Source organism: Dasypus novemcinctus, chromosome 10 (assembly GCF_030445035.2).
Source record: "Dasypus novemcinctus isolate mDasNov1 chromosome 10, mDasNov1.1.hap2, whole genome shotgun sequence".
Classification (NCBI taxonomy): Eukaryota; Metazoa; Chordata; class Mammalia; order Cingulata; family Dasypodidae; genus Dasypus; species Dasypus novemcinctus.
Genome location: NC_080682.1, coordinates 79,012,510 through 79,033,212, shown reverse-complemented (window position 1 = coordinate 79,033,212; position 20,703 = coordinate 79,012,510). Strand labels below are relative to the sequence as shown.

Genomic DNA, 20,703 nt, shown 5'->3' with positions numbered 1-20,703 from the left:
GTTTGGAAATTCTTTCATGAATCCCCAAAAGGGAAAGATTATTTGTGAACTAATTCATTGCTATGAGTATGAAACTGCTTCAATTTGGACTATGTCATTGAGTGTGACCCAGGTTGAGTCTCCGCCCTCTTTCTGGGGCTAACAAAAAACGGAGACACACAGGAAGAGAGAGCTGTGCCATTTTTGATCCTGCCATTTGACAGAAAGTAGAGGTTCAAGCAGCTGAGGTCCTTGGAAGAGATGAACCATTTGTCAGATAGTTTGCAGCTGAAATCGGGAAGAAAGTGGCGCAGCTGAGCCTGAGAGAGGAGGCCTGGGAAGAGGCCAGCCCTATGCCTGGTTGCCCAAAGTTGAGCTCTGGGAGAAGGCACAGCCCAGAGGGGAAGGCAGAGATCAGGCAGAGATGGCCCACCATGTTGCTTCAGCATGAGGCAGCTGACTTGGGTGAGAAAGCACCTCTTATGTTTCCTGGAGTTGGATTTTCACAGCCTTGTAACTGTAAGCTTTTAGGCCTAAGATATACCCTTTATAAAGCCAACATATTTCTGGTACTTTACATCGGCAGCCCTTTGGCAAACTAATACACTTGGTTACAGCGAGTCATTAAATCCACCATGCATGAAATGGATGGAGAGATTCAGCTCCATCTCTTGGAGGGGTGAATATTTACATATGTTATTTGGAATTCTTCTGTAAGGAACATTTGCCTCTTCTCCCCTGTATTTATTCAGTCATTGTCTACGTTAGTATGGAGTAATTTATTTCACAATTTGGATTATAAGCCAGTGCTACATTTTTATTTTGTTGTGAATTGTTCAAGAGTTAACCATTGGGAGATCTGTCAGGTTGGCTCCTGTGTCCCTTGGACAGGCTCCCATCATTATAAGGCTCATTTGTTAGTATTGAGCACTTCCTTACTTTCTGGCACTACAAGATGCTGCAGATTTACCTTGTATTTTTCCCTGTCTCAGCCTTAGAATCAAGTATTTCTTCAAGGAGCCCTGGTTACTATTATTGGAAAATTGTGTGGGCCCATTGTTATTGGGGCATCACCATTTCCAGGCACCCCAGACAGACAATTCAGGGAAACATATATGTATACTGACTCACATGTATACACATATCTGTAATTATTTCTGTATTAATCTATCTGTAGATATATTAAACTAAGCATAAATTCATACGAATGTCTCCAAATCTAATCCAGTACCACAGAATTCATTTTAGCTTTCCCCTACCCGCCCTTTCCTATTGGAAACTTTTCTCTCAGTGTGAGAAAACTGACTCCCATTGTCTACCATTTAGTTGTTTACTTGCTCAATTCTAATACATATGAAAATACTTTCAGAATTGTTAGCCTAAACAAACTTACAAATTAGAGTACAGTGTTCATGTACAGTTCTTTTTGACTTTAGCTTTGCAATGCCCAGTCAAAATACCATCTCCCAAAGTTACTCTGTCAGTTCTTTTTCTCCCATGCACTGAAGTGAGGTTATGCCATACATTTGTAATAGAGTTAGATTTAATTTACATGGTCTGCATTCAGTCTTGGGATCTTCCAATATCATGGTTGATTTTTTTCTAAACTGGCATATATTAAAGCTCATTGTTTGTGATGTACAACTTGTTTTTTTTACATAGGCCTAGAGTCATGTCTCCACCACCAGTTCCCTTGCATGTTCTCTTTGTAGTCGATCACTCCTCTCTCCTCTAACCATGTGAACCACTGTGCTGTTGTCCATCCCTATAACTTTACCTTTTCCATAATATCATATGAATATTATTATACAATATGTGGCTGTTGGGGTCTGACTTCTTTCACTAAGCAAAATGCATTTAATATTCATCCATGTTCTTGTGTGTATCAGAAGCTTGTTCCTTTTTATTGCTAAATATGGATGTACCACAGTTTATTTAATCAAGATGTCCTGTGAAACTTTTTGCACAGATATTTTGCATGAATATATTTTCAATTAGGCAAACACCAATCTGTTCTCTGTCTCTATAGATTTGCCTATTCTGGATATTTCATATCAACAGAATCATACACTATGGGGCCTTGTGTATCTGGTTTCCTTCACTTAGCCCAGTGTCTTCAAGGTTCATCTATGTTGAGGCATGTGCCAGCCCTTCATCCCTTTTTATGGGTGAATAATATTCCATGGTTTGGTTGTGCCACATTTTGTTTGTCCATCTACCAGTTGTTAGGTATTTAGGGTTGTTTCAACTTTGTCACTATTATAAATAATGCTGCTTTGAACATTCATGTATACCGTTTTGTGCAAATGTAAGTGTTAGTTCTCTTGGGTAGATACTTGGGAGGGAGATTGCTGGGTCATGTTGTAAGCCTATGTTAACTTTATGAGAAACCACCAAACTGTTTTCCCAAAGTGGTTTTACCATTTTGTGCATCCCTTTTTATATTCTAACCTGAATTCCACAAAATGTATTGACATCTGTCAATGGCTGGAATGACTGTGAAATACACACTTTATTTAGTGTTGACTAGGTGCTCAGTACAGTTGTGAATTGTTAATGACTTTAATCCTCACAACAATCCAATGAAGTAAATACTGTTATTATCCCTTTTTTATAGGTGAGGAAACTGAAGCAAGGAAAGTTGCTTTGTTCAAAGTCACATAACTAGTAAATGGTGAAGCTGGACTTTAGAATCTAGGCAGTCTGTCTCCAGAGTCAGAGTCCACACCAACGTAGTCAGCTACTTTTGACAAAGGAACAAAGACGGTTCATTGGAGAAAGGATAGTGTTTTCAACAAATGTTTTTGGAATAAGTGGACATCCATATGTGAAAAAAATGTATCTACACACAGATCTTATACCTTTCACAAAAAATTAGCTCAAAGTGGATGACAGACCTAAACGTAAAACTCAAAACTATAAAACTTCTAGAAAATAAAATAGAAAATCTAGGTGACTTTGGGTCTGACAATGATTTCTTAGATAAAACTCCAAAAACATAATCCATGAAAAAAATGTATAAATTGGACTTCATTTTAATTATAAAACTTCTGTTCTGCAAATGATACTGTTAAGAGAATGAAGGCACAAGCCACAGACTTGGAGAAAATATTTTCAACACACGTATTTGGCAAAGGACTTGTATTCAAAATATATAAAAAAATCTTAAAAAATGGAAAGACAATGTGTATTAGAGTTCTCTAGGGAAACAACCAACAGGCGATATCTGTAAATATTATGAGATTTTATAAAATTGTCTCATGCAACAGTGGGGATGCATAAATCCAAATTCCATAGGGCAGGCTGCAAGCCAGGGACTCCAATGAAGGACCTTGATGAGTTCCCCAAGAAATGCTGGCTGTCTAAATTAGAGATGGAAATTCTCTCTCATGAACGCTGAAATCACTTTCCTTTTAAGGCCTTCAACTAATTGCATGAGATGTCACTCATTGCTGATGGCAATATCCTCAGTTGATTGTAGATATAATTAGCCATAGATGCAATTGAAGTCCATGAAATGCCCTAGTATTATAATTAGCCTAGTGCTTGCTTGACCAAACAACTGGGCACCATTCCCTGGTCAACTTGGCACATTAGCCTAACCATCATGCAACTCAATTTGAAAAATGAGCAAAGTTGCTGATCAGAGATCTCACCAAAGAAGATATACAGTTGTCAAGCATATGAAAAGATGCTCAACATCATATGTCATTAGGAAATTGCAAATTAAAACAACAGTGAGATATCACTATTCAATTGCTAGAATGGCAAAAATATCCAAAACACAATATCAAATGCTAGAGAAGATGTGGAACAACAGAAACTCTTATCCATTGCTGTTGGGAATGCAATATAATATTGGAAGACAATTTGGCAGTTTCTTACAAGGTAAATATAATTGTATCATATGACCCAGCAATTGTGCTCCTAGGTATTTACCCAAAGAAGGTGAAAACTTATGTCCATACAAAAACCTACATGCAGGGAATCAGTTGTGGCTCAACTGATAGAGCATCCACCTACCATATGGAGGGTCCAGGGTTTGATACCCAGAGCCTCCTTACCCATGTGGTGAGCTGGCCCATGCACAGTGCTGCCACGCAAAAGGAGTGCTGTGCCACACAGGGATGTCCCCCGTGTAGGGGTTCCCCACACTTAAGGAGTGCACCCCACGTGAAAAAAAAAGCACAGCCTACCCAGGAGTGGCACTGCACACACAAAGAGCAGACCTAGCAAGATGATGCAACAAAAAAAGCAACACAGTTTCCCAGTGCCGCATGACAAGAATGCAAGTGGACACAGAAGAGCATACAGTGAATGGACACAGAGAGCAGACAATGGGGGGGGGGAGGGGAGAGAAATAAAATAAGTCTTTAAAAAAAAACCCTATATGCAGATGTTTATGGCAACGTTATTCATAATTGCCAAAAATTGTAAGCAACCAAGATACCCTTCAATAGGTGAATGGATAAACAAACTGTGGTATATTCATACAATAGAATATTATTCAGTGAGAAAAAGAAATGAGCTATCAAGCCATGAAAAGACATGATAGAATCTTAAACACATATTGCTAAGAGAAAGAAGTCAGTCTGAAAATTTAACATAAAGCATGATTCCTATTCTGTGACATTCTGGAAAAGGCAAACTGTAGGGACAGTAGAAAGACCAGTGGTTACCGGTAGGTTGGGGATGGAGGAGGTGGGGGAGGGAGGAATAAGTGGAGTCCAGGTCATTTTCCAGGCCAGTGAAAACTATTCTATATGATACAGTAATGGTGCATATATGGTATTATAAATGTGCCAAAATCCACAGAACTGTACAACATGAAGAGTGAAACTTAATGTAAACTATAGACTTTAGTTACTAATGATGTATCAGTATTGGTTCATCAATTGTAAAAAATGTGCTACAGTAATGCAAGATAATAGGAGAAACTGTGGGCATTGGAGTATATAAGAAACTCTATTTTCTGCACAAGTTTCATGTAAGAGAAGTTACAACTCCTCTAAAATAAAGTTTATTATTAAAAATAAAGTGAATGAAATAAGTATAAAAATACTATATATAAAAACTAATAAATGTACTGAAAGGAACACTTAGAGGAGAATTTATACTTAAGTAGTATTGGGAAATTATAAAGGCTAAAAATTAAGTGTACAATTTAAGAATTGAATAAAAGGACTATAGAAAAATGACAGAGAACATGGAAGGAAATTATATAGATAAGAGAAAAAATTAAGGACATAGAAAATAAAGATATAGTTGAGATGAACAAGGAAGTCAAAGTTTGATTCTTTGAAAGGAGTAATGAGCCTCTGACACTTTGAACAATAGAGGGAGAAGACACAAATTATATTAGAAATGAAAGGAAGAATTTAAGTACAGAAATTTTCCATTAAATATATAGGTATATAATTTCATATGCATTGAAAAGTAGAAATAATAAAATGAAGCCCTATGAGCCCATAATTCAGCTTCAGTAATTATCAAGTCACAGGAAATCTCATTATATCTATACTTCTATGTACTTCTTCCACTTCCCTCACTTCCTAGATTTATTCTGAAGGAAATTTTCAACATCACATAATTCATAAATATTTCTGCATGTGTCTTAAAAATCTAAAGGCTCTTAAAAACCCCACTTAAATAACTAATATCATACTTAAAAAACTAATATTATATTTTTGTTATCATCCAATGTCCAGGTAGTGTTCAAATTTCCCAGAGTGTCTTATTCCCTCTTTCTCTCAAATTCAAATCAGGATTCAAATTAAGTTCATACATTGTAGTTGTTTTGTATGCCTCTTAAATCTCTTCTAACCCATAGGTTTCTCTATAGAATTTTTTTCATGTTATTTATTTGCTGAAAAAATTAGGTCATGTATTGTTTTAGTTTGCCAAGGCAATATGCCAGAAATGGGTTGGTTTTTACAATGGGGATTTATTAACTTATGAGTTTAGTGTTCTGAGCCCTGGAAAGGTGTTCAAATCAAGGCTTCATCAGGCAATGTTTTTCTCCCTGAACATTGGCTATGGATGATCCTGGACTTCTGTCACATGGTAGGGCACAATGTCAGTGCCTGCCCATTTCTGCCTTCTCCAGGCTCTGCTTGCTTTCAGTTTCTGGCTCCTCCTTCTGTGGCTTTTTCTCTCCTGGGTTCCATTGATTTCAGTTTCTGGCTTCTGGGACTTGATCTATAATCAGCTTCTGTGAGTTTCTCTCTGTCTCTGTGGATGTTTTTCTCTGCATATGCATCCTGTTTATAAAGGTCTCCAGTAAGAGGATTAAGACCCACCCTGGGCTATGCCTTACTGAAGTAATCTAATCAAATAACCCTTAAATAATAGCTAATCTAATCTAAGGGTCCCACCTACAATAGGTTCATATCCATAGGAATGGAACAATTTGAGAACATAATTTTTTGGAGTTCACAAAAGACTCAAACTACTACATGTATTCTCTAGAGTTTCCCATAATCTGGATTTTGATATTTGCATCCTTCATCTCCATGGTATTACTAATATGTTCCTCTGCATTTCCTATGGATGGGTAGTTAGATATAAAAACTCAATTAAAGTTCTTTTTGTGATGTTAGCTGATATTTATAATATATGTCTACATCTTTTATTTCATTAGATGTTACTAAACAGTAATTTTCTAAATTCTATCAGTATTTCTTCATTTATTATCTGGAACATTATAATAAAGAGAAACTTTCCATCGTAAAATATTTGATTACCTTGAGGGTCCCTAGCATCCTTCAAAGTAGTGAGTGAAGGATTTTTAAAAAGTATTATAATAATCCATGGATTTAAAAATATTTCATGTGTTTCAGTTAATTACAGTTGTTATTCTTACTGATGCCAAAATTGCCACATCTTTAAGCATTAGAAGCTTCTTCAAGTTGGCTCCCTTCTCTCTCTCTCTTTCTAATTCTAAAGGATTTAAGGCTCTACAAATGAAATGTCTAAAAAGACTTGAATATCCATTCACTTCCCAAACACCACCACTAAGAGTTATGGAAATGTAATAAACATTTCTGGGGAGTTGGCAGAGCATTGGTAAGGATTTTTTTTCATTGATGTCTAATACATATAAAGTTGAATGCACTAACCTTGATGTACAGCTTAATGAATCTTTTAATGTATATGTATAGACCCTATAACCACAATCCAGATCCAGATATAGAACATTTCGGGCATTCCATAAATCTTCCTTGTACCCCATTTCCAGTCAAAACCCACTCTCTCGCCCCCACCCTCACCCCAAGGTAAAACTATTATTATGGCTTCTGTTGATTAGTATTCCCTGATTGTGAAATTCATATAATATAAATGAAATTAAACAGTTTGTGTTTTTGGAAACTGACTTCTTTTGCTCAATGTAATATCTGTGAGATACATCCATGTTGTTGCACATTTCAGTAGTTTCTCTTTTTTCACAGCTGTGTAGCATTCCATTATCTGATTATACTACAACTTACAGATCCATTTTATTAATGATGTTTCCAACTTTGGATTATTGTGAATAAAGCTACTATAAATATTCTTGTGCATGCTTTCATGGACATGTGCTTTCATTTCTCTTGGAAATATATATAGGAGTAGAGTTATTGGGTCATAGCATGGACATGACCAAACTATTTTCAAAGGTAATTGTACTAAACTCAGAAAGTATAAGAATCCCTGTTGGTCCACATCCTCTGATAATTGGAATTGTCATCCTCTTTACATTTTAGCCATTCTGTTACGTGTTCGGCAGAATATATTTGTGTCATTTTAAAATAAATTTATTTTTTATAACATTACCAGTTAATCAGTTAACATCAGATAACTACAAATACAGTAAATCTGCTTTACTCAGAGGTTACATTTCCCCTTATTATTGTTCATTCCTCAAATACAAGAGATTTGGGACAATGTCTCCTGATTGCTTCATGCTGAGTAGGGACATAGATATTATGTCTCTGAGAAGTATATTTAACAAGTATATTAAAAATTATAGGTTCAAATAAAAGAAATAGAAGAATCATGATTAAGTGATCTACAAGTGAGTGCAACTATGTTGTATTGGGTAAATAGCTTTTCATATACTCTCAGAGAGGACCCTCCGAGGGGGTATTGATTTCGATACCGTGTGTCTTGCCAATGGTGTCTGTACATCCCCAGGGCTGCCAGGATCACTTTTACTGCTTCTCTTGAGATGATCATATGGATTTTCTCCCTTATTCTGTTAATGTGATGAATTTGGTATTGATTTTTTAAATGTAAAACCAGATTATTGTGACTAATTTTTGTGTGTTTTTTTTAGCTTTGTATTATATTTAATTAGTATGTCTAATTATCCATACACGGGTATTACACTGCTTCTGTTTTAGAGACTTTTAAATATATTTTTCCGTATCTGATTAGGTCTAGCTCTCATTCATTGATTTATTTTTCTTTCTTTTTTTTTTTAAGGAATTTTCTGGTTATTCTTATTTCTTGCTTCTTCCAAATGAACTTTATAATCAAATTGTCTAGCTTGTGAAAAATTATATACTTACATTTTTTGGAAATACATTGCATTTATTTATTTATTGCATTAATTTAGGGAAAACTGTCATCAATTGATTGTCTTTCTAGTTAAGAAGGAACAAAAATTTCTATTTGATCAAATTTATTTTGACTTTCAGAGTGTTTTTTTTTCTTCCACATTTAGGCTGTGGCTATTTCTTTTAGGTATTTCCCTTCATTCCTTCCTTCCTTCCATCCACTATTGAAATGAATTTTTCTCTTCCATTATATCTTTTAAAATTTTTAATTAATTAATCAGTTATTTAAATTAGAGAAGTTGTAGTGAAATTTCCAGGTCATATGATAATTCTATACTTAACTTTCTGAGGAACTGCTAAACTGTCTTCTACAGTTGTGGTACCATTTTACACTCCCAACAAAAAATAATGTATGTTCCTATTTCTCCACATCCTCACCAACACTGGTAACTTTCTTTTTAAAAATAGTAGCCATTCCAGTGGATGTGAAATGGTATCTTATTGTGGTTGCTTATCTTTTCATGTGTTTTTTAGCGATTTGTATCTTCTCTTTGGGAAAATGTCTATTTAAGTCTTTGCCCATTTTTAATTGGATTGTTTGCCTTTTTAGTGCTGAACTGTAGGATTTCTTTGTATGCTCTGGTTATTAAACCTCAATGGATATGTGGTTTTCAAATATTTTCTCCCCCTGAGTAGATTGTCTTCATTTTCATGATAAAGTTCTTTAATGCAAAAAGTTTTTTTAAGAATTTTGATGAGGTCCCATTTATCTATTTTTTTCTTTCGTTACTTGTGCTTTTGGTGTAAAGTCTAGGAAACCATTGCCTACCACAAGATCCTCAAGATGCATCCCCACACTTTTTTCCAGGAGTTTTATAGTCCCAGTTTTTATATTTAGGTCTTTGATCCATTTTGAATTAATTTTTGTATGTGGTGTGAGATAGGGGTCTTCTTTCATTCTTTTGCATATGGATAACCAGTTCTCCTAGCACAATCTGTTGAAGGGACTATTCTTTCCCATTTAAGTGGACTTGGCACCCTTGTCAAAAATCAGTTGGTGATGCACTGCCTTTGAGACCCTGCCATGCCTGCGCATGGCACTGGGGGTTAAGCTGCAGTGCCAGAGTATGTGCTTGCGCAAACTGGGGCCACCTGACCCTATGGGTGGTGACTTTAACTGTGAGTGATAGGACAAAAAAAAGTCAATTGGTCATAGATGTAAGAGTCTATTTCTGAACTCTCAATTCTATTCCAGTCATTAAAGTCAGAAAGTATGAGTCTTCAAACTTCATTTTTCTTTTTTGAGATGTTTTTGACTATTTGAGGCCCCTTCTCCTTCCAAATAAATTTGATAATTGGCTTTTCCATTTCTGCAAAGTAGGCTGCTGGAATTCTGACTGGGATTGTGTTGAATCTTTAAATCATTTTGGGTTGAATTGACATGATTATTATATTTAGTGTTCTTATCTATTAATGTGAAATATCCTTCCATTTATTTAGGTCTTCTTTGATTTACTTTAACAAGGTCTTATAGTTCTCTTTGTACAAGTCCTTTGCATCCTTGATTAAATTTATTCCTAGATATTTGATTCTTTTAGTTGCTATTGTAAATGTGATTTTTTCTTTATTTCCTCCTCAGATTGCTCATTACTAATGAATAAAAACTCTACTAATTTTTGCATGTTGTACCCTGCCACTTTGCAGAATTCATTTATCAGCTCTAGTAGCTTTGTTGTAGTTTATTCTGTTCTTTTACCATTACGTATGATGTTCACTGTGGGTATTTCATATATGGCCTTTGCATTTTGAGGAAGTTTTCTTCTATTTCTATTTTTCTAAGAGCTTTTATCAAGGAACGATGCTGGGTTTTGTCAAATGCCTTTTTGGAATCAATTGAGATGATCATGTGTTTTTGCCCTTCCTTTTATTAATGTGATATATTACACTAACCACCTTGCATACCTCGGAGGACAAAACCCACTTGATCATGGGGTAGAATTCTTTTAATGTGCTGTTGGATTTGATTTGCAAGTTTTTCTTGAGGATGTTTGTATCTATACTCATAAGAGAAATTGGTCTGTAATTTTCTTTTCTTATAGTATCTTTATCTGGCTTAGGTATTAGGGTGATATTGGCCTGTTGGAATGAGTTAGGCAGTGTTCTCTCCTGTCCAGTGTTTTGGAAGAGTTTGAGCAAGATTGATATTATTTTTTTCTTGGAATTATTGGGTAGAATTAACTTGTGAAGCCATCTGGCCCTAGACTTTTCTTTATTGGAGGTTTTTGGTGACTGATTCAATCTCTTTACTTAAAATTGGTCTGTTGAGATCTTCTATTTTTTCTAGAGTCAGTGTAGGTTGTTTGTGTGTTTCTAGGAATTTGTTCATATCATCTAGGTTGTCTAATTTGATGGTATACAATAGTTCATAGTATCTTCTTATGATTCTTTTTATTTCTGTAGGGTCAGTAGTAATGTTCCCATCATTTATGACATTATTTATTGATATCCTCTCTCCTTTTTTCTTTGTCAGTATAACTAATGGATTGTCAATCTTATTAATCTTTTCAAAGAACCAACTGTTAGTTTGTTAATGCTTTCTATTGTTTGTTTTTTTTTTAGTTCTCAATTTCATTTATTTCTGCTCTAATCTTTGCGATGTCTTTCTTTTTGTTTGCATTGGTTTAATTTGTTGATCTTTCTCTAGTTCCTCTAGTTTATGCAGTTAGGTTTTTGCTTTTAGTTCTTTCTTCTTTTTTAATGTAAGCATTTAGGGCTATAAATTTTCCTCTCAACATTGCCTTTGCTGCATTCCATACTTTTTTCTTTTTTTTTTAAGGTACTGGGACCCAAGGATTAAACTTGGGACATCATATGTGGGAAGCTGATGCTCAATCACTGAGTCACAGTGGCTTTCCTAAGTTTTCTTGTTTGTTTTGCTCGTTCATTTTTTTGTTGTTGTTGTTCGTTTATTTGTTTATTTCAGGAGGTACCCAGAAATGAACCTGGGACCTCCCATATGGGAGGTGGGAGCTCAATTGCTTGAACCACATCAGTTCCCCCCCATAAATTTTTTTTTAGGATTTATTTTACTTTTTTGTTTTTCCCCATCCCCTTGTTGTTTTTCACTTGCTGTTTCTGTTTGTCTTCCTTGTTTCTTCCTTGTTCCCAGGAGGCACTGGGAGCTGAACCTTGGACCTCTGATGTGGGAGAGAGGTGCCTAATCACTTGAGCTAGCTTCACTCCCTGCTTTTGTTGTGGTCTATCTATTGATGTTAGTGGTGAATTGACGTCTCCAGCTATTACTGCAAAGCTGTATATTTCTTTCTTCAGTTTTTCCAGTGTTTGCCTCAAGTATTTTAGGGGCCTGTGTTTAGGTGCATAAATATTTATTACTTCAATTTCTTCTTGGCACTTGCCCCTTGTATTAACATATAGTGTTAATCTTTGTCTCTTATAATAACTTTGACTGAAAGTCTATTTTGTCCAATAGATACCCCACCTATTTTTTGGTTATATTTGCATGGAATATCTTTCTCCATCCTTTTACTTTCAAGTGATTTGTGTCTATGGATCTAAAGTGAGTCTCTTGTAAACAACATATAGTTGGATCATGTTTTTTATCCATTCTGCCAATCTATGCCTTTTAAAAAATATTTATTTACTTTCTTTTAAAAAAATTAGTTCCCTTCCCCCTAGATGGTTCTCTTATCTGTCTACTTATTGTTTGCTCACCTTTTCCAGGAGGCACCAGGAAACAAACCCAGGACCTCCCACATGGGAGGCAAGTGCCCAAAGGCCTGAGCCATATACACTCACTGTGGGCTGCAGTTCCTGGTGGCTTGTGGCATCTGCTCATTGCAGTGGGTGCAGTGGCTAGCTCATTGTGGTGGGTGCCGTGTCTGCTCATCTTCTTTAGGAGGCACTGTGACCCAAACCCAGGACCTCCCATGTGGTAGGCAAGTGCCCAGTTGGTTATGCCACATCTGCTTCCCCAATCTGTGTCTTTTGATTGTGAGTTTAACCCATGAACATTCAGAGCTATTTCTGTAAAGGCAGTACTGACTTCAGCCATTTTGTCCTTTGGTTTTTATGTCACATATATAAAAAATATGTATGTTATATATATATTTTTATACATTCTCTCTTTTCCTTTATTGCAACCTTCTTTTCTGTGTAGTTGATATTTTGTGATGCATCTGACTGTTCTCTTTCTTGTTTTTATTTCTGTATATATTTTGAAATACTTTTTTTGTGGTTATCCTGGGGTTTATATTCCACAACCTATATCTCTAGCCTACAAATTTGAAAACATACCAACTTAGCTTCAATAGTGTACATGTTCTCTGCTCCCAAATCCCTCTCTTTCCCCTCTTTAGGTTGCTTTTGTCCCACTTTACCACTTAATATTTTGCAACCAATTATCAGGAAATATGCCTTTTTCTTGTTCAATTGTATTCTGACTCTTATAAGAGTTAATGAGTAGAATTGAATATGTAGGATACAGTACTATTCAGTTTTTGCATTTACCATTTTAGTTATCCTTACTGATGATTTTCATTTCTTCCAAGCAACTCTTTCCTGTCTTTTCCTTTCAACCTACAGAACTCTCTTTACTAATGCTTGCAGGGCAGGTCTTTCATTGACAGACTCTCTCAGTTTCTATTTATCTGTGGCTATTTTAAACTCTCCCTCATTTTTGAAAGGCAGTTTTGCCAAGTAAAGAATTTTTGGATGGATAGTTTTTCTCTTTCAGTACCTTAAATATATCATATCACTGCCTTCTCACATCCATGGTTTCTGATGAGAAATTGGCTTTTAGTCTTCTTGAGTTTCTTTATATGTTATAAATCCCTTTTCTCTTACTGCTTTCAGAATGTTATCTTTGACATTTGACACAGTGATTATTATGTGTCTTGGAGTAGGTCTATTAGGATTTATTCTGTTTGGAGTATATTGTGCTTCTTTGATATGTATATTTATGCCTTTCATAAGAGTTGGATATTTTCAGTGATTATTTCTTCAAATATTCTTTCTGCCCCTTTTCCCTTCTCTTCTCCTCCTGGGATACCCATGACACATATGTTCATGTGCCTCATGCTATCACTCAAATCCCTGAGACACTGCTCAATTTTTTTTCATTAAAATTTTATTGAAGTATATCAGTCATACATAAACATACATAAACAATAATTGTATATTAAAGTTGTGAACTTATGTAACAAACATGCATAACATCATACAGGGCCCTCATACCTCACCAATACCTGGCATTGTTGTGAAACATTTTTAATATTTTTAATGATGAAAGAGCATCCTCAAAATATTACTACTAACCAAAATATCTTACATTTGGTGTATTTTTCTCCCAACACACATTTTTTTTTAAAGTATCATTCATACATGAACATACATATACATTAAGTATATAGTAAAAGTTGTGAACTTACAAAAAAACATGCGTAACATTATAAAGGGGTCCCATACATCAACCCACCACCAACACCTTGCATTGTTGTGAGACATTTGTTACAAAATATGAAAGAATATCATCAAAATCTTATGCTAACTGAGGTAACAAGCATGCTACCATCGTTGGGCAGGCCCAGCACGTTGAGATGAGGCCTCGTCTCCTGCTGGGTGAGTGCTTGGCGCGGGTAGATTGTCGCCCCCCTGCTACTCTTGCCTGTAAGGGCTGCGGTCCTCTATCTCCACCCAGCATCCAGTCTCCATAGGGGTCGCCCTAGGGTAATCGGCCTGCCTCTCCCGTGCCTCACCAGAACCCAACCCACAACTTCCCCTTATCTTCTGCCCCAGCCCCCATATACCCCCCCGCCAGAATGATAACCTCGCCTCTGCCCCTTTACCTAGCAACAGCCTCCAACAACCAATCGGAGGTCGCCTTCAGCTTAAGCCAATCCGCACCCCACACGTCGCCCCTTACCCTCATACCTCACCCCCAACCGTCCCCCAGCCAATTAGCGGCCTCCCCTCACATACATTGCCTTATTTGGCTTAGCCTTGCTACCGCCAGCACCCTAGCCTATATAAACGCTTGTCTTCCTCAATAAAGCAGACGCGTTGCCACCACTCTCCGTCTCTGCAGCATTCTTCGCGCCGCTCTGCGTCTGCCCTTGACACCGCCCACTGTCCACCGTGCGCCCTCACTAACTATACTCCATATCTTATATTTGGTGTATTTTACACCCAAACCACCCTATTATTATTTTAAAATATATATTTATTACACAAGCTGTGAACTTATGATACAATCATGCACATGTGTAGAATTCCCATACAACACCTCTTCAACAACACGTGACAAAATGATGGAATATTGGTTAAAGATTATGAAATAATATCATCAGACTATTACCACCAGCCATGGTTCATAGTGTACATTTGGTACATTTTTCCATAGTTCCCCATTATCAACAGTACATCTTTGGCACAAATGCATGAATATTACAGTATTGCTGTTAACTACAGTCATAGGTCACTCCAGTTGTATTTTTCCCATGCCTCTCCACATTCCCACCACCTGCAGTAGTATGTACATCTGCTCCAGCTCACGGAAGAACACTCTTGAATTTGTACCACCAGTCACAATTCTCATCCACCTCTGGGTTTACTGTGTCATTCCGTCCCTAGATTATTCTCTAGCTTTCTTTCAGTTGATGTTTACATCCCTAGATGACCCTTTCCAGCCATATTCCCATTCATAAACCAGCTCTTACTCCCTATAATCTGTTACATCAACTCTATATTCCCACACTTTTACAGTAAAGTTAACTATAACTTTTACTTACAGTAAGCATCAGTAGCCCTTCTCAGCCCTCCTCTCATCTCCTTTAAGAATCAATCTCCTACCACCAGGTCATGAAGATATTTTCCTATATTTTCTCCTAGAAGATTTATGGTTTTTGCATTTATATTTCTGTGTTTGATCCATTTGGAGTTAATTTTTGTATAAAGTGTTAGATAGGGTTCCTCTTTACTTCTTTTGACTATGGATACCTAGTTCTTTCAGCACCATTTATTGAATGGACTGTTCGACCTGAGGTGGCTGAGTTTGATAGGCTTGTCAAAAGTCACTGGATGTGAGGTCAGTTTTTTAACCATCTGTTCAGTTCCATTGGTCCATGTGTCTGTCTTTATGCCAGTACCATGCTGCTTTTACCACTGTAGCTAGGTAATATGATTTAAAGTCTGGAAATGGGAGTCCTCTAGCTTTGCATTTCCTCTTTAAGATGTTTCTGGCTATTTGGGACATTTTACCCTTCCAAATAAATTTGATAATTGTGTTTTCCATTTGTTTAAAAGATGCAGATTTAAAAAAAAAATCAGGATTGCATTGATTCTGTACATCAATTCGGATAGACTTGGCATCTTAATGATATTTAGTCTTCCAATCCATGTGCATGGAATGTTCTTCCAATTATTTAGGTCTTTTTAAATTTCTTTTAATAGTGCTTTGTAGTTTTCTGAATACAAGTGCTTTACATCCTTGGTTAAGTTTATTCCAAAATATTTGATTCTTGTAGTTGCTATTGTAAATGGAATTTTTTTCCTGACTTCCTCCTCTATTTTTTGTTTTTTTTGGTTACCTCATGCATAGCATGTCTGTTTCCAGCCTTTCACTTTCAGTCTATTGTTATCCTTGGGTCTAAGGTGAGTCTCTTGCAGACAGCATATAGATGGTTCATATTTTCTTATCCATTCTGCCAGTCTGTGTCTTTTGATTGGGGAGTTTAATCCATTAACATTCAATGTTATTACTGTAAAGTTAGTTCTTATTTCACCCATTTTGACTTTTGAGTCTTCTTTTTTTAGATTTTAAAAATTTATCTATTTATTTATTTATTCCCCCACCCATTGTGTTTTTTTTGCTCACTGTCTGCTCTCTGTGTCTGTTCACCATGCACACTCTGTGTCTGCTTGTCTTCTCTTTTAGGAGGTACCAGGAACCAACCCTGGGACCTTCAATGTGGGAGAGTGGAACTCAATCACTTGGCCACCACAGCTCCCTGGTTTGCTCTATCTACCATTGTCCTTCCTGTGTGTCTCCTTTGTTGCATCATCTTGTTGCACCAGCTCTCCACATGGGCCAACACTCTGTGTGGGCCAGTTTGTTTTACCAGGAAGCCCTGGGAATTGAACTGGTACCTCCTATATGGTAGATGGGAGCCCAACCACTTGAGCCACATCCACGGCCCAGGGTTTTGGTTTTTTTTTTATATTTTATTTTATTTATTTATTTATCCCCCACAATGTAATTTTTGTGCTCACTGTCTGCTCTCTGAGTCTGTTCATTGTGTGCTCTCTGTGTCTGCTCATCTTCTTTTAAGAGGCACTGGGAACTGAACCTGGGACCTCCCATGTGGGAGAGAGGCACCCAATTACTTGAGCCACATCAGCTCCCTACTTGTTTTGTCTCTCATTGTGTCTCCTCATTGTGTCATCTCATTGTGTCATCTCATTATGTCATCTCATTGTATCAGTTTGCTGCACCAGCTTGCTGTGCCAGTTCATTGTGCCAGCTTGCTGTCTTGCTTGTCTTCTTTAAGAGTCACTGGGAACCAAACCCAGGACCTCCCATGTGGGAGGCAGGGGCCCAACTGCTCAAGCCATATATGCCCCCCCTTGACCTTTGGGTTTTATCTGTCATATTTTATTTTCACCACTCTTTGGAGGCTTTTAGTTACTTTTAATGATATAATCTTCATTTCTAGAAACTTCCAAGCCTCTCTCTCTCCTGTCTTTTCAGACTGTAGAATGCCATTTAGTACTACCTGCAAGGCTGGTCTCTTTGTTGTAAACTCTCTCAGTTTCTGTTTATCCGTGACTATTCTAAACTTGCTGTATTAGTCAGCCAAAGGAGGTGCTGATACAAAGTACCAGATATCTGTTGGCCTTTATAAAGGGTCTTTATTTGGGGTGGAAGCTTACAGTTAAAGGGCCCTAAAAATCCAAATCAAAGTTACTTCCTCACCAAACTCTGTTGCCATGTGTTGAAGCAAGATGGCAGGCAATGTCTGCAAGGGTTCAGCCTTCCTGTTTCCTCTTAAGGCTGCATGGACACAGCTTCTTTCTATCTCAGCTGGAGGCAGTCATAAGGCTCATCTCTCTCCCTGGGGCTCATTTCTTTCCAGGTTTAGTTGCTCTGTTGTCTTGAAAAGGTCAGCTGTAGACTATCAGGCTCATCTCTCTTCCTGCAGCCACTGCCATGTCTAATGAGCTGTCTCTCTTTTTCTGTGTTCTTCTTCTCTGTGTATGTACTTCCAGGTGAGAGTCTATTTTATCCCCCTCAACGGAGTGGGGACTCAACCCTGCATGCCCTAATGATGTGGTTAAATAAAAACCCTGATCTTGATTTAATAAAGTAAAAGTGAAACCACTGAATTTAATGAAATCTAATACACCCAGAGGAACAGACCAGTTTTACAAACACAATCCAATGTCTAATTTTGGAATGCATATAAACAATACCAACCTGCCACACTTGCCCTCATTTTGGAAGACAATCTTGCCAGATATAAGATTCTTGGCTAGAAATTTTTCTCTTGCAGTATCTTAAATATAGCATACCAGTGCCTTCTTGCCTCCATGGTTTCTGATGAGAAATCAGCATTTAATCTTATTGGGTATCCCTCATAAGTTATGCATTGCTTTTCTCTTGCTGTTCTCAGTATTCTTTCTTGTCTTTGGCATTTGGCATTCTAATTATTGTATGTCTCAAGTTTGGTCCATTTGGATTTATTCAGATGAAAGTATGTTGTTCTTCTTGTACAGATAATCTATTTTCTTCAGGAGAGTTGGAAAATTTTCTACCATTATTTCTTCAATATTCCTTCTGCCCCTTTTCTCTTCTCTTCTTCTGGGACACCCATGACACATATATTTATACATCTCTTGTTGTCATTTCGTTCCCTGAGACCTTGTTCAATTTTTCCCATTCTTTACTTCCTCTGTTCATTTGTATGTTCACTTTTGGAGGCCATGTCTTAAAGCTCACCATTTCATTCTTCTGCCTTTTCAAATCTGCTGTGTATTTTTTAATTCATTTATTGTGCCTTTCCTTCCCATAAGATCTGCTATCTTTCTATGCATGCTTTCAAATTCTTCTTTGTGCTCATCCAATGTCTTCTTAATATCCTTAGTCTCCTTAGCTATCTCATTGAATTTATTAAGGAGATTTTTTTGAACATCTTTGATTGTCTCAACTCCTTTAGTCATCTGGAAGCTTATATTGTTCCTTTACCTGGACTATATTTTCCAGTTTCTTGGTATGGATTGTAGTTTTTTCTTGGTATCTTGGCAGCTGGTTTACTAGATGTATTTATTCTGGGTGTGGTTTCTCTCTTTAGTTTAGGGATATTTTGCCCTTTCTCCCTTGCTGGTTGTGTAGTAGATGAGGATGTAGTTGATGCTGAAGTCTGTGGAGGCTCAAGCTGCCCACATTGCCCCTGGGACCAGTGAATCTTCTCCCACTTTTTTCCTTTGCCAGGGGTAGGAACAGAGCCACAGCCATTTGTAATAATCCAAGTCATGCAGGTCAAGACCATCCGTAGTTGCCCAGAGAGACTGATGGAACTTCATGCCCCTTCCTGCCCTGCATGGGGTGGGGATGGAGTTGCAGGTGTGGGCAGCAACCTATGCTATGTGGGTCCAAAATGACCATAGTTGCCCAGGTAGACTTCTTACTATTCAGTCTGTGCCAGCCAAATGTACCTGCAGTTGCCTGGAGAGGCTGGTGCAGGTCCCAACAGTTTCCTCCCTGCCAGAGGTGGGGCTGAAGCCTAGGCTAGGGCTGCAGTTTAATCTGGGTGAAAGAAGCTGGTCCCAACCTTCACTGATTTCCATTCAGCCCCCCTTCCCTTCATGCTGGGAGTGGAGTAAACATTGTGGCTACTGGCCTCTTTCCAACTTGGACAGGTTCAAACTTCAGCTGTACTTAGGGTTATACTTTGCTATCCAAATTTACTGATCAGTAGCTGAACTTGGTGACCAACCATTTCTTCCTCCATTTTTGGGAAATGGAGCGTCTACCTCCCTTTCAATATGTAATTTAAAATTGTCTTTTATTTCAGGATGGTTTCCTTCATCCACTGGTTTTTAACATTTGTTCTTTTCAGTTGGTTTGGTTTCCTTCTACAGGAATTTATATACATAGACACACAGACACTTCCTTGCTGATGTTCCATATCACTTCCTCTGAAACCCTTTTAAATTTCCCTCCCTCCTTTCTCTCTCTCTCTCTTTCTTTCCTTCCTTCCCTAATGTATTCTCTCTAATTTTGTATCCATATCTGAAATATTTTTTTCTTTTATTTCCAAAATTTTGCTTGGATTTTTAAGTTCCATTGTTAAAAATTTTTTTTCTTTTCTTTTCTCCAATCTAATTCTAAGTTATTATGACTCCGATATAAATTGTTCTTTTATGATACTTTTATTTTCTTAAGTTCTTTTAGCTTGTTTAAAATATTGTAGATTTCCTTTATTTTGTGGGCATGTCTTTTTTCATTGCCAGAAAGGATGTTATTTTGCTCCTTATTTTCCATACTTATGATAATTTTAAATGGGTTTTAACTATACTTCTTTTCCATTACTTATGTTCTAGTGAGATGAGTTTGCCTGCACTAAAAGGGAGAGTGGCCAGTGTAGTTTTTCTAACTTCAAGGTTCTTAGAGCTCCCTCTTTTGTCACTTACTTGAACCATTAAAAATTCTGTGCCTTCTGAGTGGGCTGGCTCCCCTCACATTTTCTTTCCTTTGCCCCTGTTGCCCCTGGTCAGTCAGGGGGCATTGCCTTAGAAGTGAGGTTTGCGCCTAGAATCTAGGTCACCCTAGATTTAACCATGGTCCCCTTGTACTCAACTGTAAATTGTAATCTGCGAAGACCCTCCCCATTTTGACTGATGTTCTGTGAGACAATATATCTCAATGCATAAAAAAGCAAAGGATTTCTGATAATATCCAAACCATATATCTTTCTGTCTATATCTATCTAATCTAATCTGTCAGTAAGGAAAAGAAAACTACCCCATAGAATAATGTGCAAAGGTTATAAACAGGCAATCTACAGAGGAGGAAACCTGTAGAAAATGTATAAAAAAGTGCTTCATCTTGATGGTTATCAGGAAAGGCAAATTATTACATGAAAATAGAACTGCATTTGATTCAGCACAAAGG

At 37.1% G+C, this 20,703-nt stretch overlaps 1 non-coding gene across 1 annotated transcript; it reads left to right on the top strand.

Annotated features, from left to right (window-relative positions):
• Positions 1 to 9,578: 9,578 nt before the first annotated feature.
• On the top strand, positions 9,579 to 9,708 carry LOC111758917 (small nucleolar RNA SNORA76). Its single transcript, XR_002793039.1, has one exon. It is a non-coding gene; the product is annotated as a small nucleolar RNA SNORA76 (small nucleolar RNA).
• The last annotated feature ends 10,995 nt before the right edge of the window (positions 9,709 to 20,703 follow it).